Consider the following 26,093-nt stretch of genomic DNA (forward strand, 5'->3'; position numbering starts at 1 on the left):
AAGACGTGGTGCAGCCAAATACATAAAGAATACTTTTTTAAAGAGAGAACATAATATACCATCAGAGACTTCAAAGTGTAATGGGGTAACATGCAGTTTGGCTTTTTCTATAGTCAATAATACCTAGAAGTAAAGTAAATTGTGCTTTTCTTAATGCAGAAAATGATATTGCTTTAAATTACCTTAAGTGACTATAATACATTTCACATTATTTCCCTTAAAAGAAAATTATACATAAATATATCAGAAGCAAAATCTCAACCTCATGTTCTTTCAAAATAAAATCGCAACCTATTTTGACAAAAATGTTAGAGCTTCCAAGGAGAAATGTTAATGTATTCAAATATATTGCTATTTCCAAATAGAAGCATTTTTATCTGTATCAGTAGGCAGATTATTTCAAACAACAGAATTCCTTATTTTCACTAATTGGTTTGATTCAGTTTGCCACTATATAAAACAATCTTAATTAAATTTTATATTTTACTTTTAATATAACACTGTCCAAATTTTGTATCACACAAAATATTGACTGAACTTGGAGATTCATACCCTAATTTGATATATTTATTAAGTTTGAAAAACTTAATATACAAAATATACAAAATAGCAGAAGGAAATAAACATTATTTTCATCAGATGGGCTTGTCTGACTTCTCTCTCTTTTAATGTGCTGCAAGCACTTCTTATTGTTTGTCATATTTTATTAGCCTCAGAAATGCAATTATGCTTTCTCTATCATCATTATCATTGATAGCTTTACTTGCCTCTGTGTGAGTCTTGACAGCTTGCTATATTTGTGAGCATTCATTTAGAGTACCTTATTTTTGGTCTTCAAGAAAGTCTTTATTTTTAAATTTAGAAGAGCACATCAATTTACCAGATAAATAATTAATGCTAATTTTTGGTATTCAGAATGCTTTTAAGCTTTTACTCTAAAATCCAACAGAGGAAAAATTGCCACATATATTGATTGACTCTGCCTGTAATTTGGACTTTAATACAAAACTCATGATTTTCCTTATAAACTGACAAAGTTAGTAATGCTGTGTTTTGTTTTGTTTTTAGCTATCAATTACCTGATTGTTCCAAGCTGGCCACAAACAGTTTTTAAATTAATTTACTATTCTTAATTTTTATATATTATATATTTTAAAAGTTCAATATCACTTCTTTATTAATTTAATACAAACTATTTGATATTTAATTTATCTTTCGATATGCTGAACAGAGTTTAAAAAATTAAAATTTGAAATATGGAAAATTTGAAAATTTGGAATAGTTAAAATTGTTTCTAGTAGCTTCCAGTAGAAGCAAATGTTTATTTATTTAGAAAAAGTTTTATCTGGTCACTTGTGACTTACTTATATCTTCTTCTGGCACTAATGCTTTTATAAGGTTTCTTGGCATTGGTTTTTTACTCGAAGTCACCTAGGATACTTACACTGTACACATATTTGTTTAATTTTTCTCATTAAATCAAACCATACAAGTAAATTTACAAAGAATTCAGGAAAAGAATAGGATTCAACTTTCCATATATGTACATATCAGCTAGTGATTCTCTTCACACTAGTGCAAATTTGATTAGGAAAAAAATGAACACCCAATATTCAGTCCAACATTTTGAATTGGATATTTCTCAGATCAGAAAAAATGCATGAGGTTTTCTGGTGAAGATGGAGGGATGGATGGATAGGTAATGTACAGTGTGTGCTGTGAGCATACTAATAATGGTGAGAGAATTCAGCTTATGACATTTTTCTATTTATTTAAATGGAATTGTATACTTGAATCAAAAACACATATTTGTCAATAGTAATAAGTTATCAAAGCTTTTATGGAATAGAATAAGCTAATTTTTTCCAGAGATAACATATTTTGATTCATTACCAGCATTTTCTTTTACTGGAATTATAAAACTATTTCAGAAATCATCAATGTGTTTTGCTCCTGTGACCTTTGAATGGATTTTGAAGAATAAATGATACTGTGTAGATTTTCAAATTATTATAGTTTTTCCATGTAAAGTTAAAAACTTGAACATAATATGATTTCCAGCACATTGTATTTTTGGTCTACTATGTAAAATGGTTACACAATTAATTTAAATGTATAAAATGAATCCCAAATAGTACCCATCATCACAGACAACATTTTGAACATTAACAATTTAATATTTTTCTTGTTTCATTAAGTAAGATTTTATTTCTACTTTTTTCACAAAATTCTATACCACATATATTATATTACATATTTTATTTATCAAAGTATTTTATTCATACCATTCATAGGCATTTAGAAGAAAATCATTAAACATTATCATATGTAAAGGGCAAATTAAAGTGAAATAAAATTATTTTTTCAAATATCTGTAATATCTCCATATGGATGTCTATATGAAGCTATATGATTATTTCTCCAAGCTGTCATCATCTAGTTCTACCCTGACTCTTCTTCAGGTGCTCTGCTCGGTGTCCCTTCAGAAAAGAACTTGCATTCAGCTTTGAAAATAGCCAGGTAGCTGTCAGTCTACAATTGTAGCGCCTTCCCAGCATTTGAGCTGAGACCACACACTTTCTGCTTAGTACCCAGCCAATGAGTGAACATGGCAAGGTTGCCAAGGTTGACACCTGTTGTCCACTGCACAACTCTTTTATTGGGCAATATCTTTTCCAGAACTTATCATCATGGTGGCAAAGAGTTGTCAGACCTGTGTACTAATCTATCTGCCCATTTTGTTTCCTTCCATCTTTCATTTAATAGGTTTCAGATCCTCATTGTATTCTGAAGTTTTTCCCTGTGCAAACCTGCTTCCTTTCGTTTTTTTTCCCCTTGCAGACATTAAATACAATAACCTTTCTGAATGCCTAAGTTTATCGCAGTGTCTGGGATACCTGAGGTAATGAATTAATACAAGTTCCCATATGTTAGGGCTTAATTCTAGTAATAATTTCTTACCCCACTTTGTGATGTAAAAGTCTTATAATTGTTTGTTTTGAATGTTGATGTGTGTGGAAGTATAAAGTCATTTTTTGTATTTTTACTTTTCTGTATTGAATAATTTTAGACTTAGATTATAGAGTTGCAAAGATACCAGAGATAGTTTCCTATATACCTCTCACCCAACTCCTCCTAATGTTAATACTTTATATTGATATAACCATGGCCCATGTATCAAAATTAAGGCATAGACAATGGTGCAGTACTAGTAGAGTTCATGTTTGCATGCTCAGTCACTTCAGACATGTCTGACTCTGCAACCCTATGGACTGTAGCCTGCCAGCCTCCTCTATGAGATTTTCCAGGCAAGAATATTGGAAGGGGTTGTCATGCCCTGTCCGAGGAGATCTTCCTGCCCCAGGGATTGAACCCGTGTCTTGTGTATCTCCTGCATTTACCCACTGAACCACCTGGGAAGCCTCAGTAAAGTACAGTACAGACATTAAAATTTCAAATGCTTGTTAAAAGACTGCATTTAGCCATCAGATCTCCTATCAAATTTGTGGCAGGTTTTCCATCTTTCCTTTTTTTTTTTTTTAACTGAATTTTGCATTTTTCAAGGGTATTGCTCAAGAATTTTGTAGAACCAAAGCTAGCTTTTGTTCTAATGTTTTCTAATAATTATTTTGGGATTATAGGTTTAGGGGGAAGAATATTACAGATGGAAAGTGATCTTCAGTTGCATCATACCAGTGGATACACGACCTCATCCTGGCATCAAGGACCTGTTCCACTTAGCCTTTACCCTTGGGTTGGGTTAAGACGGTATCTGCCAGGTTTATCCACTGCAGAGTTGGCTTGTAGTTTCTTTATAATATCTTGTGAAGTTTTTGTCTGGTTTTGGCATTAGGGTAATACTAGTCTCATAAATCAGCTGGTACCATTCTCACCTTTTGTATTTTCTAGAGGAGATTTTGCATAATAGGTGTGTGTGTGTGTGTGTGTGTGTGTGTGTGTGTGTGTGTGTGTTTCCCTTTTCCTTAAATATTTGGTCAATGAAGTCTTTTGTTCTATAGGAGAAATAGAAGAAGCAGTGATGGGGGAGTTAGCTTAGTGGCTGCTCTTCTTCCTCAGCCAGCACCACAGCAAAGATTTCTGAGATTCTCCCAGGTCTTCCCTGTGAGTTCATCCTGGATTTCTTGGAAGGAAATCCTGTAGGAAAGTGAAACCTTCCTCCCATGTCTGAAATCTGAAGGGGCTTCTCACCTTTACTCTATCTTACACTTGTCCTTTATCATTTTTTACATAAACTGAATCTTCTTTCCTGTTTAGGTGGCATTTGGCAGCATTTGTCCTAGGTAAGAAGATAAGGAATCCTGTTTCTCAATGCAGGTCTATTTCCCTACAGTTTTCAGGTTAGCTGCTTGCCATGCAAAGTCAGTTTTCTGATGAGTTCAGAATAAGTCAATATTCTGTTTCTCCAGCTTTGTTCTTGACATATGGGTGAGAGTGAAACTGTTTAAGTTCATTGTGTCTCCTATTGACCTCAGGAACTCCCTGACCTTTTTTGTTGTTGTTGCTTATTTTTTACGGTTCTGTTTCTTTTCTTCCATTGCTATTTCTTCATCACCTTCAACTGGAAAGATAAATTAAATATTGAGTAATTATTATATTTCAAACAGTAAAGCATGAGTCTCAGCTATCGGATCATGGGAAGTCCCGCTATGCTTTATTTTTAAAGTGGCAAAAGAACTGAAACCCCAGGAACTTTGTTCTAAGCTTTATGACTGAGCATATTTAAATAATATTGTTATTTCTTTCTAAAGGGAGTTATGACTACAGTTTGAGAAACTCTGAATAAAGGAACAAAATAGTTTGGGGAGGTTTCTAGCTAAGGAAGAGAGATATTTTCTCGTAAAACACTCAGACACTACGTAGACTGGATTCGATTTTTCCAGAGTTTGCTTTATGTTATGCTTTACTTTTGGAGAAGGCAATGGCACCCCACTCCAGTACTCTTGCCTGGAAACCCCATGGATGGAGGAGCCTGGTGGGCTGCCATATATGGGGTCACACAGAGTCAGACAAAACTGAAGCGACTTAGCAGCAGCAGCAGCAGCAGCAGCAGCATGCTTTACTTTGGGCTTCCCTAGTAGCTCAGCTGATAAAGAATCCACCTGCAGTGTAGGACACCCCAGTTTGATTTCTGGGTTGGGAAGATCCCCTGAATGGATAGGCTACCCATTCCAGTGTTCTTAGACTTCCCAGGTGACTCAGATGGTAAAGAATCCTGCATTGCAAGAGACCTGTATTTGATTCCTGGGTTTGGGAAATTCCCCTGGAAGAGGGCATGGCAACCCACTCCAGTATTCTTTCTTGAAGAATCCCCATGGACAGAGAAGCCTGACAGGCTACAGTCCACGGGGTCACAAAGAGTCAGACACGACTGAACGACTAAGCACAGTACATGCTTTACTTTGACATAGCATTATCCACACATCCATGTAACTGCCCGTCATTTTTCTGTTATCCTTCTAAAACAATAAAGAAAATGCTCTATGTGTCTTGTCTGTTATTTTATCTCCACAGTCTGGCACATGGTAGTTGCTCAAAAAATATGATTGAATGAGAGAATAAATTTCAGAAATATTTCATATTCCTTTTTACTTGTAATTAGTATGAATTTTTACACGTTAAGTATTAAAACAATACAAACACAGTACCCTCCCTGCATTTTAGAAGTTCAGAGGAATAACAGGGACATATCCAACGACAAGGTTTTTTGTTTTTCTTTTTGAAACAGTGACTGAAGAATACATACTTCCTTTAATGCCACCAAATTGCACCCAATGCAAAAACCTGGGCTAGAAATTCAAATGGCCTAATGAATAAACTGAAGTTTCCGCAGCATTTATTATATATATAAACTATCTCAGCTTTAATGACTGGCTGCCACTTGCACAGTTTGTTGTTGATAGTTCTGTCTCTTTGCCACCTCACAGCATTTTGTTCTGACTGAGACGTGCCTTCATACATTGCTGCATGGGCACTTAAGTCTGGGCTTCGCTAATATTGACAGCTCCATCATATTGATTCAAATCATGCTTGAAACATGCCCTTGAAGGAGTTCTCATGACCATCTGGTGCACAACTGGTTTTCTTCAATTCTTCATACACAGGTTGCTTTGGCGGTCTTATCACCATCAATCTTCCTCACATGAATAAGCTTGCAGAAAAAGATAAAGCGAAAATAAGTCAGATGTTCAGAATTTGTGAGTACTCAAAGACTGTATTATTTGAAACTTCATTAAAGTGTATTACTCCAAGAAAAACTCTGTTTCTGGTTAGAATGGTTTCCTAAGAATAGAACTGATCAACTCCAGATCACACATGTACTGCACAATGCGAGATTATTGTTGCATCATAATCATCACCATAGTTTACATTTATGCAGCATTTTATAAAATTATTTTTAAATTGATGATGAAACTTCATTTTAGGTTAAGTTTCTACTTAATGTTAATTAGCTACAAAGTAGCTAATTAGGACTAGAACCTCAGATTCTGACTGAAGATGCTACCACTCCATGTCAAAGACCTGCAGAGTTTAAAGCAGCCTGATGTGATTTATTTTCCAAATACAAGGGCCACAGAAGGAAAGGGCCATGAATAAACCTGAGCATTCTGCTTGTAGAGATTGAGCACTTAGCTACTTCACAAAGGCCCTAGCAAAAAGCATTGTGGAAAAAACATGCTTTGTAATCAGTGGGTTGTGTCTCTTACTCTCTGCGACTTTGGACAAGTTCCTTAACTACTCTCAGCTTCATTTTTTTTCCAGGTATGAATTAGGGCTGATAATGAAGGAGACACAAGAGACATGTGTCCAACCCCTGGGTCAGGAAGTTCCCCTGGAGAAGAAAATGGCAACCCACTCCAGTATTCTTGCCTGCAGAATCCCATGGACAGAGGAGCCAGGCGGGCTACAGTCCATGGGGTTGCAAAGAGTCAGACACAACTGAATGACTGAGCACACTCATAAAATGTCTACTTTGCAGAAGTGCAACAAAGGTTAGAGATAATTTATGCAAAATAATTAGCAGACCGCTAGGTGCATAGAAATTATTCACTGAATGTTACCCATTACTATAACTTTTAAGGCCATGATAATATGTCACACAGTAGAGCATTAGATGTTTTGCTGTTGAATTATCAATAAGTATATTGTGATCTAATTCATGCCAATTCTATTTAATAAAATTAAAATTTCCTATGGAGAAAAAATTTAAAAATAAAACAACCTGACATAAAAATTCTTACTAAATTTGTAGTTAATTTCTAATTAATATTGTAGTATAATATCTACTAACCTTGAAAATATTTAAAATAAAGAAGACAACTTTTCTTTTCTGAAGTGAAGGTGAAGTTTGAACTGAGAGTTACTCAGTCATGTCTGACCTTTTGCAACCCCAAGGACTGTAGTCCATGGAATTCTCCAGGCCACAATACTGGAGTGGGTAGCCTTTACCTTCTCCAGGGTATCTCCCCAACCCAGGGATCAAGCCCAGGTCTTCCGCATTGCAGGCAGATTCTGTATCAGCTGAGCCACAAGGGAAGCCTAAGAATACTGGAGTGGGTAGCCTTTACCTTCTCCAGGGTATCTCCCCAACCCAGGGATCAAGCCCAGGTCTTCCGCATTGCAGGCAGAATTTTTATCAGCTGAGCCACAAGGGAAGCCTAAGAATACTGGAGTGGGTACCCTATCCCTTCTCCAGCAGATCTCCCTAACCCAGGAATAGAACCAGGGTCTCCTGAATTGCAGGCGGATTCTTTACCAACTACGGAGAAGGCAATGGCACCCCACTCCAGTACTCTTGCCTGGAAAATCCCATGGACGGAGTAGCCTGGAAGGCTGCAGTCCATGGGGTCGCTGAGGGTCGGACACGACTGAGTGACTTCACTTTCACTTTTCACTTTCCTGCATTGGAGAAGGAAATGGCAACCCACTCCAGTGTTCTTGCCTGGAGAATCCCAGGGTCGGGGGAGCCTGGTGGGCTGCCGTCTATGGGGTCGCACAGAGTCGGACACGACTGAAGTGACTTAGCAGCCTTTACCAACTGAGCTATAAAGGAAGCCTTTCTTAATTTTACATTAATAAATCAGTTAATTATCTTGAAAGAATAAACAGAATGTAAAACTAAATGATAAATGAACTCACTGGAATTAATTTGGCATATGCTATATAAAAAGAGTTTGTATTATATGGAGATGGACTAGATGTTTAAAGTGTAATAATATTTAAATAAATACAGATTATTTTGTAATAAGGAAAAACAAAGATAAATCCAAGCTTGATACTATCCCCAAATTGTTTTCAAGTATTATAAGAGAGTTAATAATAAAATGTTATGTTCCATGGAGTGAAAAGCCTTTCAGTTTTTTGGAACTGAGGAGTTATAAAATATGACATGTGTGAACTGCTTTAGAAAAATATTCTCAGTCATAACTCAAGCAAACTCAGGTGTGACACAACAGATGTATAACTGCAACAGCATTTTCTGATGTAAAAGGAGAGAAAGCAGAAACATTCTATAGAAACTGCTATCCCAGCGTTAAGCCAACCAAATATAAAAAATACTTCAGCACACACAGGTAAAAGATGGCATCAGGCATTTTTTTCCCCCTTTGGAAAGCATGTTACATATATTATTTCAATGTGCTAGAACTAACGGAGCATCAGATAAAATATTACTGACTGGTAGTCAGAAAAAAAGGAAGTAAGAAAGAGTTGAACCAAGGTGAGATAGAGAAGAATGGGCGTTACATATACATATCTGGCTTAGCAGATAGAGGGGACCACATGCCAAGAAATGCAGGCATATTCTAAATAATACAGGACAATCCCTGGCTGGCAGTAAAAAAGAAATGGGGACCTTAGTCCTACACTTCCAGGTACTGAATTTGGTCAATGACTTGAATGTGCTTAGAAGTGAATTCTTAAAACAAACAAACAAACAAAAAAAGAAGTGAATTCTTCCACACAGTTCCCAGATAGGAACCATTTCTGACTGACAAGCAACTTGGGACTTTTGCAACCCTACCAAAGAAAACCCACTCGAGACCATCAGGAATTCTGATCTGCAGAAATGTGAGACAATAAGTGGGGACTATTTTAAGCTTCTAAAATTTTAATAATATGTTACACAGCATTAGAAAATCGATACATGATGTGAGACACTTTTAAACTGTCCTCTTTATGGTGAAAATGTCAGTTCACATGGATTTGTCTGAAATATACTAATACATTGCTTATGAATGTCAATATATGTAGCTTTTATTTTGTGCTATTTGTTGTTTTTTGAACTACTAATTGTTCACTAAAAACTTGTGACATTTTAGTGGATACAAATCTCATATGAGTCAGTGGTACGAGACAGCCAAATCCACTAAGTCTACTGTAAATAGGAGTTTATTATATAGGTCAGTGATGCTCCATAAAGAAAACATCTTTCTCACCTCTCCATCACTGATGAGATCCAGGATTTAGAGACCCATTAGCATTAATAGAATTTATTGTACTCCTTTTAGTGGTATTAAGATTAATCTGCATTTTGCATGATCTGTTATCCAGGTTAACCCAGACCCAGTATTTAATAGTCCTCAATAAATCTACACAGTATCCTCACCCAGTGGAAATTTTACTTCATTTTAAATCAACTTCTTAGGTATTAGACTCTGAGGTGGATATTTGCATGTGGGATGTGTTTTGGACTTTCAGGTGTATATCTAAAAAAAGGTGAGAGAAGTAAGAATGGGATTAAGCACAGGATGATTTCCTTACAGTGAACACTGATGCAGTTACAACAGAGGTTGCAGCTGATCCTAGGATAGCTCTGACATGAGGATGCCTGGAGAAGGCACATCACTTTGGGAAATACAACTTCTTTGACCAGAACAACTGGAAACCGTTTCCAGGGAGTTCCTAATTCATCAGTGGTGCCAAAATGAGGGGAATGTCCTCTGATCACTCCCTCATAATCTAAACGGGTGGTGGTTTCTCCAATTGAGCGCTGAATCCCCAGCATCTAGAAGAGTTCTTGGTACAAAGTAGGTACACAATAAACACTTCTGACTTAATGAATGGTTAAACAATCAACTTATGAAAGGAAACAGTCATTTCCAATCTCTTTAAAATCACTATGGTATTAAAAAAAATCAAGATGACTAAAGTTCAGTAAAGGATTTTATTTACATTCCTGACAATGTGTTCAGTTAATTAAAAGGTTATATAATTTTCTATTAGCAAACTCTGGGAAGTCATTGTGTTAAATTAAGAGGTCATAAATTATTTTCTCTTGAGTCAATTAATAGACACAAGAATAATGTTGAAAGGGTTTTTTAAATGTTCAGCTCTTTTATCATGATAAATGAGACTATTCCTATCATTGCCTAGTTTTTAACTGTACCTAAAATTAGTAAATTTAGAATATAATGATGCAAATTAAAATTATTCAATAAAATAAAGGTTAAATTCAAATTTTACTCATCTTTTTCTTTGCGTGAGCAACTGAATCTAAATATTTTGTTAATATTTTTATTAATTCTCAAGTTATTTCTTAAAGACAATTCACAAATTTTAGTCTGCATTTAACACAATCATTTTTTCAAATTTGATCAGAATTAAATTATTGTTGTTTTTTGTTGGCACTATATAATACATTCAAATACAATTTGATAAACTGCTATTTTGAACATAATCATGTAAAATGATAGAACCCTAAACAAATTTAAGTGTGTGTTCTTTAACCCCACAAAAAATAAATGAAAAGCTGTCTTTTAAATCTATCTGCAAAAACTTCAGTAGTTTTTTCTATTTTTCATGATAAATTCATAAAATGACATCAAATTAGAAAATCAGATTCAAGTTTAAAGAAGTACAGCATCAAAAGATTAGGAAGAAAAAGATATTTCATATATATGGATTTCTTTGTTTTCAAAGGGAAATAGAACACCACCATCAGCAACAGTAACATTTATTTTGACAGAAAGTAGGAATGTTTTCACAAAAATACCACTTTTTTAGCATTGAATTTCAAAAGAAAGTTCTTGGATGAATATTTAGTCAGGATGTAGATATATTTAGAAAGATTACACTCGGAAATATTTCTGAAATATTCTGTAAGACATTTTATACAATGACTGTCAAAGAAAGTTGAAGGCATAATATTATTATTTTATTGATTTTAATATTATGCCTTCAACTTTCTTTGACAGTCATTGTATAAAATGGAAAAAAGACACAGATGTGTATAACGGACTTTTGGACTCAGAGGGAGAGGGAGAGGGTGGGATGATTTGGGAGAATGGGAATTCTAACATGTATACTGTCATGTAAGAATTGAATCGCCAGTCCATGTCTGACGTAGGGTGCAGCTTGCTTGGGGCAGGTGCATGGGGATGACCCAGAGAGATGTTGTGGGGAGGGAGGTGGGAGGGGGGTTCATGTTTGGGAACGCATGTAAGAATTAAAGATTTTAAAATTTAAAAAAAAATAAAAAAGTTAAAAAAAAATAAATAAAATCAATAAAATATATGTGGGATTCTTAGGTACGATTATCAAATAAGAGCTTTCTGGTAGGTAAATGTGTACCAAGATAAAATGTACATTGTTGTGAATTGTAGATGTAATGTGTAGACTTCGAATGTTAACAAATATAAACATCACAGCACTCAGATAAGGAAAAGCACAGATGGAGACCATGCCCTCCAACAAAGCCTTGCGTGGGTCTAAATGAAGCTGCTATGTTACTAGATGACGGCCAATCTGTATCTAAGGAAAAAAAAAATGGTGAAACCATGACAGATTGTATAGATTTTGAGAAATTTATAAATGATAACATCACTCATGTTTATAGCACATGATTTTTCTATAGTCTGTTCGTGTGTTCTAAAATACCTAGTTCCACTCCCCTGCCTTAGAACTCTTGATGGCGATGGCATCTCCTAGGGGAGGAGGAGGGCTGCCAGGACCTAGGGTGCTCCACCGCTCAGGTAACATCATCTTCCATCCAGAATCCTGGACCTGCAGGTAGTACCAGGTTAGCTGACAGTGTCCTGAGCCCATGAAGGCTGGAGAGAGGGGGCAGGCTGGCACATGCAGAACTGACAGTGGTCTGCCTCTTTCCCTCTGTATTATTGGCTGGGCAAAAACTGAATTGAACCTAGTGAGGTTAAACTTTCCTTAGCATTCAAGACTAAGATACCAAGGGAGTGCCCATAGCTTCAGCAACTCATGTTCCAGTAAGACAAGTCACAAACCCCTGGGCCCCCTTGCCAGACCACCTTTCTAACTCTCAAGAGGTTTCAGAGGATAAAAGATCCTTCAGGCATCCTTTGTCTAAAAATCCAACATGTTTCTTTCTATTATTTACTTCAGACTGAAGATGAGCTTTTAAAATAGGTGCTGTTTCCCTCAGTATGACTTTGAAAGGAATTTAATTTTTATCATACTTAGCTCCCCTCAAGCCCAGGGTGACCCTGTCTCTAGCAAGGTGGGGCAGGGCAGCTGGATTGCTATCAGAAGACTAACTTTTCTTTATCCCATTTCCAGGCAATACATTAACAGCAAGGACATGGTGAAGTTCACTAGCAGGGAATGGAAATTAAAAGAATTTCCCTGGTGGCTCAGAGGTAAAGAATCTGCCTGCAGTTCAGAAGTGGAGATGGGGGGTTTGATCCCTGGGTCAGGAAGATCTCTTGGAGGAGGAAATGACAACCCATTCTAGTAATCTTGCCTGAAAAATCCTATGGACAGAAGAGCCTGATTGGCTAAAGGCCATGGAGTCACAAAAGAGTCAGACATGACAGCAATGAAACAGCAATAACAAATCAAAAAATATAGATATCTGTTTGTAGATTTTACTTTTCAAAAATGGGCAAAAGGCTAATTTTTAAAACTTGAAGTTAGAACTATAAATATTTTGATATTGATTTGTATGTGTGTATACACACATACGTGTGTGTGTGTGTGTTACTTGCTCAGTCGTGTGTGACTCTTTGTGACCCCATGGACTGTGTAGCCCACCAGGCTCCTCTGCCCATGGGATTCTCCAGGCAAGAGTTCTGGAGTAGGTTGCCTTTTTCTTTTATTCTGAAGCTATAATTCTGCCCACTATATTGTATTATTCCTATTTCTAAATGAATCTCATATTCATGATCAGTCCTTACGTTAACATTTCTGATTTTGTGAAATATTAAATATTTCATTTGAGTATAATATGACTTTTAACCAGGACATTTTGTATTAGTCCGTATTTCATATACCATTCTTTCAACCTCTTGTATGGTCATCTAGATAAATTATTTGTGTACGGAATAAAATAGCTCATATATTCTCTGGGCCAGTAAATCTATTATGATGTATCTAAGTCAGAATGTATATCGCGGTCCCATTTCTGATAACAAGAAACATCAGCTCAATTACTCTTATTTTTCTTATCATAGATAATGAGAGAGTATCTCAGTAAAATCAAGCAAGGCACTATCAAAATTGATGAGTATTTGAACATATATTCAAACATTTTGCCTTGGAGCTCTACCTCCTGTATGCTAGTAACTAAGCAAATTATAAAATCATTTGAAATTATTGTGCCCAAGTTAGTTTTTTTTCCTAACATAATACTAAACTTCCATTAAAAAACAAAACAAGACAAAACCAAACTTAGGCTAACTTAGGCCACCTAAATTGTGGAGATGATAAGAAAAATATGTTGCCAAATAGGATTCTGTCTCTTCAATCACTTATAAAAATTTGGCATGAACACAGGTACACACATGATTATACATATGATATATATACATTATTATATGATTACACACATATGTGTGTTGTGTTTAGCTCAATGTATAGCTAACTATACTCCTATTTTATAGTTTTTTATATACTTTCTCTTTGCATAAATGGAAAATGTATACTTTTTCTAAATATGGATTACAACGTCAGAGCTCTAAAACCTAAATTTTTAAAATGTAGCATGAAAATCTCCACATAGTACAAAGTGCCTCAATATTTTTCAAAGAGCTATCTCACCAAATATATAGTTTCTTCAATAGTTAAATACAGACATAAACACAATTGCTATTAATTTGTCAGAAAACTTTTACTTAGAAAAAATATGATGGAGAGATTTTAAATAACTCTTTCTGAAATAGATCACTTTTGTATTTTTATTTTCTTCCAACCATATGTTTTGTGGAGATTTTGCTTTATAATATGTACTTTGGGGAAAAAAGTATGTAATCTCAAGAAAATGTCAGTAGTTGAGATTTAAAAAAATAGAGAGCTCGTGTATTGGACATTTACGAGTAACTCAGAATTAACATAAACATTATTTCTACAGAAATAATGGCCCTGGAATGGTACAACATAAAAATGAGTCATTAAACTCTGTATTTTCATAATCATTAGGAGTGTAGGTACCATACATTGCTGAACTTATATTTTTGAGAATTCATTGGCTAAAAAGTTAAAGGCAACATATAAGTACTTCTATGAAGCAGCAGAACAGAATCTCAATACAGAAATCTGCTAACCAGTGGGGAACATCAGATGTTTCAGATTCATTGAAAGCAGTGGGGTGCAAAACTTCCATGAGATGAACTGCAACTCTGCTAAACAGTGCCCTGGGGTCTATTGGCAAATACATCTGAAATATTGACTTTCATAAAATAGGCAAACTTACTTTGTTTGCAGAACACACATTTCCTTTCACAACTCTACCTAAGGATCTCTCCAAAGACTAAAGATAATAGAGTTTCCTCTTTGCCTTTGGTACACTGTGAAACACGACAGTGAACTGGAAAGAGATAGAGTCCAAAAAACAAAAGGAAAAAAAAAATTTGTGTGAAACCACAGAGAGTCAGAGAATAACCGAATATGACTTTTAAACCTAATTTCCCACTTTAAATATGTTTTTAATAGGAAAATAGATAAATGGTTTTTCCAATGACTAAATTAATGCCTAGTTCACAGATAAATCAGAAAGGAGAAAAAGAGAGGCATATATATTCCACTATGAAACCATTTCTGAGAAATGGTCGGTTTGAATTAAGATGATTCTATTTCATGGTAAAAATATTTATACAAAGATGCAAATAAAACATCCATGTCCTCTTATCATAAATATTCCATTCTACCAAAGAAATATATGTATCCTAATCTCCCATTTCACACTAAAGCTTATAGTCAGTGTTCTTACTTTCTTTACAGAAACACTTGTAAAATTATAATATTTAAATGGATCGCCCAAAGCCTTGTTAAAATTCATGGATGGGGTGAGACTTGAATTTCCAAATTTTACCAAGTTTCCAAGTGACTACAAAGCTCACCTTTCTCCAGACCATACTGAATAGCAAGGCTTTAGCCTAGAGTTTCACAGTGGATATTCAAGAGGACATCAGAGTATCCTCCAGTTGATGACAGTTGTGCCAGAATTATTTATCTCCTTTGCTCTCAGTGTTCCTGGGTGATACCTGAGAAAGCCAGAGTTGATTTATCCCAGCTATACAGAGCTTTATCTATGTACTATAGTACATAGATATAGTAACACATATCTTATGTGTGTTCCTATATGACCAAGTGCAGAAAAACTGCATGTATCATTATTGACATAGTGTTTTAGGAAAAAAAAAATCTTACCAGTTAGGGGTCAGGCTCCAAGAAATCCCTTAATAAAAATATGCTAAAATATCTTCAATATTGATTAATATGCTGTTATTAAAAATATTTTAGAATTATTCCAGGCTCACTTAAATTATTTGGGGGTCTTTTGACAGGCATTTATCTAATGCATAGGACTCAATTCAGTTCAGTTCAGTGATTCAATCATGTCCAACTCTTTGTTGACCCCATAGACTTCAGCATAACAGGTGTCCCTGTCCATTACCAATTCCTGGAGTTTATTCAAAATCATGTCCATCTAGTCGGTGATGCCATCCAACCATCTCATCCTCTGTCATCCCCTTCTCCTCCAGCCTTCAATCTTTCCCAGCATCAGGGTCTTTTCCAACGAGTCAGTTCTTTGCATCAGGTGGCCAAAGTACTGGAATTTCAGCTTTAGCATCAGTCCTTCCAGTGAATATTCAGAACTGATCTCCTTTAGGATTGACTGGTTGGATCTCCTTGAAGTCCAAGGGACTCTCAAGAGTCTTCTCAAACACCATAGTTCAAAAGCATCAATTCTTTGGCACTCAGCTTTTTTGAGGAGAAGATTAAAAGGAATGTTATCTTCAAAAATCCCTTAAAATTAGATTGAATAGTTTTCTAAAAGCCCAGCTGTCTTGAATATATTGAAATCACTAAAACCATATGTGCACATTTTTTCTTCTTGATTACAGCATGTATTTTTAGAGAATGTAACTTTGTAATCCATGTGATATCCCTAACATCGTATAGGTTACAATTATATATTAAATTAATAATTAGTTTGCATATATAAAATGTATATCATTTTGTTAGGGAAACATTGATTAAAACCACCTCCCATGGCCAGGCACCATGATGACGACTATGAGTTATCTCATAACAAGAAATCCTGACAAGGAACATGGTGCTGCCACTGAAAGCTTACTAGGAAAACTCAGGAGGGGCCAAAAGAAGAGGAAGAAGACACCAGCCCACAATATGTTTACCAACCTCCCAGAATCCCTGCTGGAATCTATCTTGGCTGAGAGATACATGAACCACCAGGAAGGATCCTGCTGTGCTGTGTTGTGAATGCTCAACTCAGTCGTGTCCAGGTCTTTGTGACCTCATGGACTACAGCTCTCCAGGCATCTCTGTCTATGGGACCTTCCAGGCCAGAATACTGGAGTGGGTTTCCATGCTCTGCTCCAGAGGATCGTCCAGACCCAGGGATCCTTGTGTATTCTGCATTGGTAGGCAGGTTCTTTACCACTACTGGCACCTAGGAAGCCCTAGAAAGGACCCTGAGTCAGACCAAATATGGGCTCAGCAAGATGATTGACACGAGACAACCTGGAAACTCACCCTATTACCATAAAACCTGATACTGCGAACCACTTGGCAGAGTAGTTCTCCTGGGTTCCCTAACTCAGACATCCACCATCCACTTTCCCAATAAAGTCTTTTGCTTTGTCAGTATGTCTCCTCAGATAATCTGTTTCTGAGTGTTAGACAAGAGCCCACTCTCTGATCCCATAAGGGTCCCCCTTCTTGCAACAATTTGATTACTTTGGAGGTTTTTTTTTTTAATGTGTATTATAATAAAGACACTTTTCTCTTACTCAGTGATTATATTCTGTATCACAAAAGCAATATTCCTTGAACGAGTAACATCCTCTGTTACAGACATAGAAGCTTTCAACTCACCAGGAGCATAATTAAAGGCTATGAATCCAGTCACAGGATTACCTTTTAAAGAGTTTTATTTAAATGAAAAACAAAAAGAAGAAAATTATTTATAATGTTAAAGGTCTGGAACTGGTTAACCTGGGGCGCTATGACTGAAAGGGAGCACTAAGAAACTTCTATGCTGCTAGTGCCTAATCTAGGTGGTGTGTTCAGTTTGTTAAAATTCAGTTCCTTATGGCATGTGTACAATTTTGTATTAATAAAAATTTAAATTTATGAATAATCATATTTTTAAATTTAACTGGGTTTTTTCAGAAGTAGAGTGTCTTTTTACCAAAAAATGTTTTAGCTATTATTTATTTGCATAACTTTGATTCAATATGGTTTTGCTCTTTTACCTGCTATTGAAAGTTATTTTCAGTAATAATTTTGTGGGAATTATCTGGATAATATTATTTCTTTAATAATATTTAATGGTTGGAGGAATAATCATGTGCTTGTGTTTGAGTATGTGTATGCGCTACATGTTGAAAGACAAGATATAAACAGTTTTATTTAGCAAATTCTAATTGTAACCTTGTCAAACTTTGTTTTTTTGGGCTCCAAAATCACTGTACATGGTGACTGCAGCCATGAAATTAAAAGACACTTACTCCTTGGAAGAAAAGTTATGACCAACCTAGATAGCATATTCAAAAGCAGAGACCTTACTTTGCCAACAAAGGTCCGTCTAGTCAAGGCTATGGTTTTTCTAGTGGTCATGTATGCATGAGAGAGTTGGACTGTGAAGAAAGCTGAGCGCTGAAGAATTGATGCTTTTGAACTGTGGTATTGGAGAAGACTCTTGAGAGTCCCTTGGACTGCAAGGAGATCCAACCGGTCCATTCTGAAGGAGATCAGCCCTGGGATTTCTTTGGAAGGACTGATGCTGAAGCTGAAACTCCAGTACGTTGGCCACCTCATGCAAAGAGTTGACTCATTGGAAAAGACTCTGATGCTGGGGGGGATTGAGGGCAGGAGGAGAAGGGGACGACAGAGGATGAGATGGCTGGATGGCATCACTGACTCGATGGACATGAGTCTGAGTGAACTCCGGGAGTTGGTGATGGACAGGGAGGCCTGGCGTGCTGCGATTCATGCGGTCGCAAAGAGTCGGACACGACTGAGTGACTGAACTGAACTGAATTGTAACCTTTAAATCTGCTGAGAGGGGAGGTTGCAACTATAGATTTAGTGTTATGCTTTTTGAAAAATTTGGAATGCTTTCTTAAATCTTTCTGCAAACAGATTTGATAGAGAATTGCACAACTGAGAACTTTCAACGTGATGAAATGGCTGGCTCGTCAAGCAGAATGTCCTGGTAATCAGAATTATAAATCACTGAAAGATAGCTTGGCTTTGAGTCATTGAAACTACTACAAAAAGCACCCTTTAGTCAAGATAATGAGATCCACTGCACATTGTACTCTTTTTTTATGAAAATATACTTAAAGCCACTCTTTCCTGACATTTACTATGGTAATCAGACATAGAACTGAAATATATTTCTGGCATCTAAGGCTGCTTTACCCTGCCTAAGAGAAAGAGCTTTTCCAAAATGTTTACTTTACAGGTATTTTCCAACTATCATTTTACTCCAAAATGAGGTAGCAGAGTGCATGCATGCTTAGTAATCCACTTGTGCCTGACTCTTTGTGACCCTTTGCACTGTAGGTTGTTGTAATACATAAATGGCATTAGAATTCATTAGAGCAAACAGGAAACATTTTATCCTAAGTGGATGAGGGAATTTATATGTAACTCTAAGCAGTTGTTACATATCAACTCAAAAAGAATGATGTATTTTGAAGAGTTTGTTAAAAAATATTCAGGCTAACTATTCATGCACAAGCTTACATTTGAATGAATCCAAGCAACTATTTCTCCCAGAGAGAATCATTCAGTGGGTCTGGAGTAATTTTTTTATATTTTCCTTCTCATGTGTGTCTTCAAGATGTATGTACTTCATGAAAAGTTTGTATTGAATAAGAACTTTGGGAAGTAGGTAGAATTACATGGAAGTTTCATAGACCATCAGGGTATTTAGAAGTAGCTAAATTTCTGGTAAAGTCCTGAAATTATATTTTTGCTTCAAAGCTTTTCAGATATTATAGGCTGAATAACTGCCTCCCAATTTTCTCCACACCCTTATCCCAGGAACCTGTCAGTATTTTGTATTATGTGGAAAAGGGGATTTTTCAGATGTGATTAAGCCAACAATCTTAAAATGTGGAGATTATCTTGGATGATCCAGATGGACATAATATGATCACAAGGATCTTTATGAAAGGGAGACAGTAATGTTAAAGAGAGAAGATATAAAAATGGAATAAGGAGTCTGGAAAGAAGATGCCACAATAGTTGGATTAAAAGATGGGTTGCAGGGGAGGAGATGGGAGCATAAACCAAGGAATAAAGACAAAATCTAGATGCTGAAAAATGCAAAGAAACAGGTTCTCTTAAAGCCTCCGAAAGAAACTATCCTTGTCAACACGATGAGCTTAGGCCAGGTGATATTGAGTTTGGACTTCCAGCTTCCGGAAATGTGGCATAATACATTTGTCCTGTTGTAAGTCACTAAGTTGGACTGTGAAGAAAGCTGAGCGCCGAAGAATTGATGCTTTTGAACTGTGGTGTTGGAGAAGACTCTTGAGAGTCCCTTGGACTGCAAGGAGATCCAACCAATCCATTCTGAAGGAGATCAGCCCTGGGATTTCTTTGGAAGGAATGATGCTGAAGCTGAAACTCCAGTACTTTGGACACCTCATGAGAAGAGTTGACTCATTGGAAGAGACTCTGATGCTGGGAGGGATTGGGGGCAGGAGGAGAAGGGGACGACCAAGGATGAGATGGCTGGATGGCATCACGGACTCTATGGATGTGAGTCTGAGTGAACTCCGGGAGTTGGTGATGGACAGGGAGGCCTGGCGTGCTGCGATTCATGGGGTCGCAAAGATTCGGACACAACTGAGCGACTGAACTGAACTGAAATTTGTAGTAATTTGTTACAGCAGCAATAAGAAGTTAATAAACTTGTTAACAAGTAACTAATAACTTCCCACCAAGCCACCCAATTATTTTACTCTTTATTGCATCTATTTACCTGATTCACTCCTTTTGTAATTCTTCATTTAAAAGCCAGCATCTTCTGTAACTGCTTCTGGCAGTGAATGCATTTTGGTTGTTTTTATGCCTTCAGGACTGGCAGATCCCCCCAATGCCTGCATTACATCCCCTTAGCTTACAAATGATTTCAGTGAGAGGTAGTGAAAAGTTTTATGTGGCTTCAAGCTCCTTTTGCATTGTACGTTTGTTCCCTGGAGTGACTATTGCTTGCTGTTCTGCATTTGCTCTAGGGTTCTTTCCTGAAAACTGGAACAAACCCACTACACCCTTAAAGCCTATCAAGCTCCACGCCTGTAGAAGGCAGTAACTCTAGTGGCAACAATCAAATGAGGGACAAGAGCTAGGAAACAAATATCCTAGCCATCAGTATTTCAGAAGGATACTTGTGGATTTCATTATGTACTTTTCTCAGATGTGGGAAGAAACAACTCCTACAAACTACAACAATGAGCTTCATTGGTCATGATAGTTTTTCACTTTTAATCCTGTCCTGTCCCATTCTTGACACACACATACACACTTCTCACTTAACTACCTGCACTTCCATCTTGTTTTGGACTCTGCTTGCAGGGAAACCTAAAGTAATGAACCAGGATAATGTCAACAATCTTGAACACAGCAGTCAATCAAATGTTCCTTGAATGATTTACATTTGAAAAACAACTGATTAATGAGAAGGATTTAAAATATATTTTAAGAACTGTCTTGATTTTGTTTGGTACTTCTAATTATCTTCCAAGATGATGAATTTTTTCTTTCCGCATATATGCATTTAACATTAACGAGAAGTATCATTAGCATGCTTGTTAAAACTGTCCATGATAAAAGATATTTTAAAAATCTGGTTATTAAACGGTTACTCTGATTTTGTGTTATTTTTTAGACAGATATTACACTGCTTTTGGGAAAACATGTTTTTCAAATAAGTTATCCAATTTTCAATGAGACATGGCATCCTCTTGAAGGTCAACTTATTTTAAATATTCCTTTAACTAAAAGAAAAAAATATATATAACCTCCCAAAAGATCAATTCTAATCTTAGACATAACACATACTTTTCATACTTTGAATCAGTTCAGTTCACTTCAGTCGCTCAGTCCTGTCTGACTCTTTGCGACCCCATGAATCGCAGCACGCCAGGCCTCCCTTTCCATCACCAACTCCCGGAGTTCACTCAGATTCACGTCCATTGAGTCAGTGATGCGATCCAGCCATCTCATCCTCTGTCGTCCCCTTCTCCTCCTGCCCCCAATCCCTCCTAGCATCAGAGTCTTTTCCAATGAGTCAACTCTTCACATGAGGTGGCCAAAGTACTGGAATTTCAGCTTCAGCATCATTCCTTCCAAAGAAATCCCAGGGCTGATCTCCTTCAGAATGGACTGGTTGGATCTCCTTGCAGTCCAAAGGACTCTCAAGAGTCTTCTCCAACACCACAGTTCAAAAGCATCAATTCTTCAGCACTCGGCCTTCTTCACAGTCCAACTTTCACATCCATACATGACTACTGGAAATGGACGTGAGTCTGAGTGAACTCCGGGAGATGGTGATGGACAGGGAGGCCTGGCCTGCTGCGATTCATGGGATCGCAAAGAGTTGGATACAACTGAGTTACTGAACTGAACTGAACTGAATTAACTAGATGGACCTTAGTCGGCAAATAATGTCTCTGCTTTTGAATATGCTATCTAGGTTGATCATAACTTTTCTTCCAAGGAGTAAGCATCTTTTAATTTCATGGCTGCAATCACCATCTGCGGTGATTTTGGAGCCCAAAAAAATAAAGTCTGACACTGTTTCCACTGTTTCCCCATCTATTTCCCATGAAGTGATGGGACCGCATGCCATGATCTTCGTTTTCTGAATGTTGAGCTTTAAGCCAACTTTTTCACTCTCCTCTTTCACTTTCATCAAGAGGCATTTTAGCTCCTCTTCACTTTCTGCCATAAGGGTGGTGTCATCTGCATATCTGAGGTTATTGATATTTCTCCCGGCAATCTTGATTCCAGCTTGTGTTTCTTCCAGTCCAGCATTTCTCATAATGTACTCTGCATATAAGTTAAATAATCAGGGTGACAATATACAGCCTTGACATACTCTTTTTCCTATTTGGAACCAACAAACAATAGTGCAGCCTAAAGGCAGGATCCTGGCTCTGCCTCAAGAGATACACATAATGATATCTTTAAGTTTTTTATAGAACTAAAAATCTTAAAAAAAATAAAGATGTCAGCATTCTTCATGCCAGATTAAGGGAACTAGATTCTGAAGCTGAAGCTCCAATACTTTGGCCACTGGTGCAAAGAGCTGACTCATTAGAAAAGACCCTGATGCTGGGAAAGATTGAAGGCAGGAGGAGAAGGCAATGACAGAGGATGAGATGATTAGATTGCATACCGACTCAGTAGACATGAGTTTGAGCAAGCTCTGGGAGATGGTGCAGGACAGGGAAGCCTCACATGTTACAGTCCATGGGGTTGCAAAATGTCAGGCGTGACTGAATAACTGAACAACAACAAAGGAACCAGATAAACTCTTCAAGAAGACCACCTGAAGTCAGATTTAAGGAACCACAGACATTCATCAGTTTACCTGAGACCAGATTAAAGGAGTACAGATCCTGTACACATCCTACTCTTATCAGTAAACCCAGCCTTGAACTGATTGCTATAAAACTCCCCACCAAATCCCCTGGGTTGGGATACACAGTTTTCATGCACAACATGGGGCTGACTCAGATGGTTCCCCGGTAGCTAAGATGGTAAAGAATCTGCCTGCAATGTATAAGACCTGGGTTTGATCCCCGAGTCTGAAAGATGCCCTGAAGAAGGGAATGGCAAGCTCCTCCAGTATTCCTGCTTGGAGAATTCCATAAACAGAGGATCCTTGTGGGCTACAGTCCATGTGGTTGCAAAGAGTCAGACAGGACTGAGCAACAAACATACAGACAGTGGGCTGACTCAGGATTGGTCCCATGGGGATCTCTTGTCTTGATCAGATGATCTGAGGTTTTCTTCACTTCAGCCTCTTTGAAGAGAGTGGAGGACTGGAGAATTCCTTTAGAGATCAGATCATCTGGGACACTTGCCTGAGGCCAAGCCCCAGTCATACCCCTTCTGCCATCCAGGCATATGGAATTCCAAGGCAGGAATAGGTCTCTGGCTGGTTTAAGGCTTCTATTGCTGGTGAGAATTTGATTTATCCTTAGATCATGCATGAATATTCTACTGGACAAACATGGAAGTGCTTCTTCATGAATTCCAGCTGATAGCCCACTGGGGAAAATCCTGGAAGGCTAAAACTTAGAGTTTTAAGCCAATGACTAAGAAGATAACAAAATTCTATTCCAGTTTTGTCTGGCCAATATACATTCTTGAATGTACGTTCAAGAAAGGTAGGGAGACTCTACTAAGGTGGTCTTAGAAAGGTAATTTAAATTACTATAGTATCCTTCAGCTACAGTTGTTTTGTCACAGGAATAGAAAGACAGAAGTTCCGTAAGTGCTACCTAATAAAGAGAGTGAATAGCTAGGTGATAGGCTAATGGCAGAAAGATAAAAGAAAATAATTTTGTCCTAGAACCAGTTGGATAAAAAGGTAATGGAAAGTTTATGGAAAAGTAAAGTAAAGTGAAATCGCTCAGTCATGTCCAACTCTTTGCGACCCCGTAGACTGTAGCCTACCAGGCTCTGCTACCAGGCTCTGAGGAGCCTCTCAGTCCATGGAATTTTCCAGGCAAGACTGGAAAAGGGACAGTGATAAAAGAATTGTACATGATCAGAATTTTTTAAGATTGGATTTAAAATAGTTAAGTTAATGGATTTTGTTGGGAGTGGTCTAAGACAAGATCAGATTTGGTTTCTCCCTCCAAAGTTTTCTTGGAATGCTGCTTTTGACAACAGCTTATGAATCTCTTATGAGCCCCCCCAAAATTGTGTTTAGAATCAAAACCCCATACCTGTCAAAGATGCTTGGAGGGCTCAAACGAAACCTTGTGTGCACCAGGACCCAGAGACCCCACAGAGACTGGACAAATCTGCCTTTGCGTGTTTGAGTATCTCCTGCCATGGCTCTTGTCAACAGTGGCCTGCTACAGGGACGGGGACTCTGGCTGCAGCAGGCCTGGGAGGACCTGCATGTGGTGTAAGTTCTCTTGGAGAAGGTGCCGGCAACCCCACCATAGTGCTGCCGAGCAGATGACCCATAAACTGCAAAACAAGTATACCAAAGAAGTTCTCACACTCTTATGAAATTTCTAGGACCCACAACAGATTTACCAACCTGGGGATCCTGCAAAGGGACTGGGAACACCCAGGAAATTTGACCTTGGAGGCCAATAGAATTTGATTACAGTACTTCCACAGGACTGGGAAACAATGTCTGGGAGGGCACAAACAAAACCTTGTGGCCACCAGGACCCAGGAGAAAGGAGCAGTGACCCCACTAGAAACTGAGCCAGACTTGCCTGTGAGTGTCTAGGAGTCTCTAATGGAGGCATGGGTCTACAGTGGCCTTCTGTGGGGTTAGGGGCACTGAATACAATAGTGCTGGCATAAGCCCTTTTGAAGGAGGTCACCATTACCCCTATCATAGTTTGGCCTCAGGCCAAACAGCAGGAAGGGAACAAAGCCCAACACATCAACAGAAAATAGGATTAAAGATTAACTGAGTCCAGTTCAGTTCACTGGCTCAGTCTTGTCCAACTCTTTGCAACTCCATGGACTGCAGCACATCAGGCCTCCCCATCACCAACGCCTGGAGTTTACTCAAACTCATGTCCACTGAGTCGGTGATGCTATCCAACCATCTGATCCTCTGTTGTCCCCATCTCCCCCTGCCTTCAATCTTTCCCAGCATCAGGGTATTTTCAAATGAGTCAGTTTTTGCATCTGGTGGCCAAAGCATTGGAGTTTCAACTTCAGCATCAGTTCTTCCAAAGAATATTCATGACTGATTTCCTTTAGGACAGACTGGTTGGAACTCTTTGCTGTCCAAGGGATCTTAAGAGTCTTCTCTAACACCACAGTTCAAAAACATAAATGCTTCAGCTCTCAGCTTTCTTTATAGTTCAACTCTCACAACCATACATGACTTCTGGAAAAACCATAGCTTTGACTAGGGGAACCTTTGTTGGCAAAGTAACTTCTCTGCTTTTAAATAAGCTGTCTAAGTTGGTCATAACTTTTATTCCAAGGAGTAAGTGTCTTTTAATTTCATCACTGCAGTCACCACCTACAGTGATTTCGCAGCCCAAAAATATAAAGTCTGCCACTGTTTCCACTGTTTCCCCATCTATTTGCCATGAGGTTATGGGATCAGATGCCATGATCTTGGTTTTCTGAATGTTGAGTTTTAAGCCAACTTTGTCATTCTTCCATTTACTTACATCAAGAAGCGCTTTAGTTTTTCTTCGCTTTCTGCCATAAAGGTGGTGTTATCTGCATATCTGAGGTTATTGCTATCTCTCCCGGAAATCTTGATGCCAGCTTATGCTTCATCTGGTCCAGCATTTCTTATGATGTACTCTGCATAGAAGTTACATAAAAAGATTGAGTGAGCATGGCTCTTATTGCAAAATTCAGACTTAAATTGAAGAAAGTGGGGAAAATCACTAGACCAT

This window comes from Capra hircus, chromosome 12 (assembly GCF_001704415.2).
Source record: "Capra hircus breed San Clemente chromosome 12, ASM170441v1, whole genome shotgun sequence".
NCBI lineage: Eukaryota > Metazoa > Chordata > Mammalia > Artiodactyla > Bovidae > Capra > Capra hircus.